The sequence below is a fragment of the Salvelinus sp. IW2-2015 genome, unplaced genomic scaffold (genome assembly GCF_002910315.2).
Source record: "Salvelinus sp. IW2-2015 unplaced genomic scaffold, ASM291031v2 Un_scaffold3383, whole genome shotgun sequence".
NCBI classification, from domain to species: Eukaryota; Metazoa; Chordata; class Actinopteri; order Salmoniformes; family Salmonidae; genus Salvelinus; species Salvelinus sp. IW2-2015.
In genome coordinates this window covers 28,517-29,191 of record NW_019944665.1, presented here as the reverse complement: position 1 = coordinate 29,191, position 675 = coordinate 28,517, and positions in this window count along the sequence as shown.

The following is a 675-nucleotide window of genomic DNA, read 5'->3' as shown; positions in this document are numbered from 1 at the left end:
GCTATATATATCTTTATTTAGTCGAATTAGTGATAGCTACTGATGCAGGAAAAAAATGGTGGACAAAAAAAAGTTGTGTCTTTTGCTATGGTGGTTAGCTAATAGAAATACATATTTTGTCTTCCCTGTAAAACATTTAAAAAATCGGAAATGATGGCTGGATTCACAAGATCTGTATCTTTCATTTGGTGTCTTGGACTTGTGATTTCATGAACATTTGATTATATGATATCCCTGTGGCTTTAGGCTAGGCTATGCTAGTCAGCTTTTTTGATGGGGGGGATCCCGGATCCGGGTTTGTGACTCTATAAAGGTTAAAATGTATAACTTTAAATTAAACCAATCATTTGCGCTCATGACTTGAGTAATTAAAGTAAACCACAGTTTTGGAAATGCATAACGCCATCTAACCAAAAATCAAATAATGTTAGCTATATGCAGTTATCTTAGCCAGCCAGCTAACATTAGCTATATGCAGTTATCTTAGCCATCCAGCTAACATTAGCTATATGCAGTTATCTTAGCCAGCCAGCAGGATTAACTATATGCAGTTAGCTTAGCCAGCCAGCAGGATTAGCTATATGCAGTTATCTTAGCCAGCCAGCTAACATTAGCTATATGCAGTTATCTTAGCCAGCCAGCTAACGTTAGCGATTTGGCCAACTAGCTATTAGC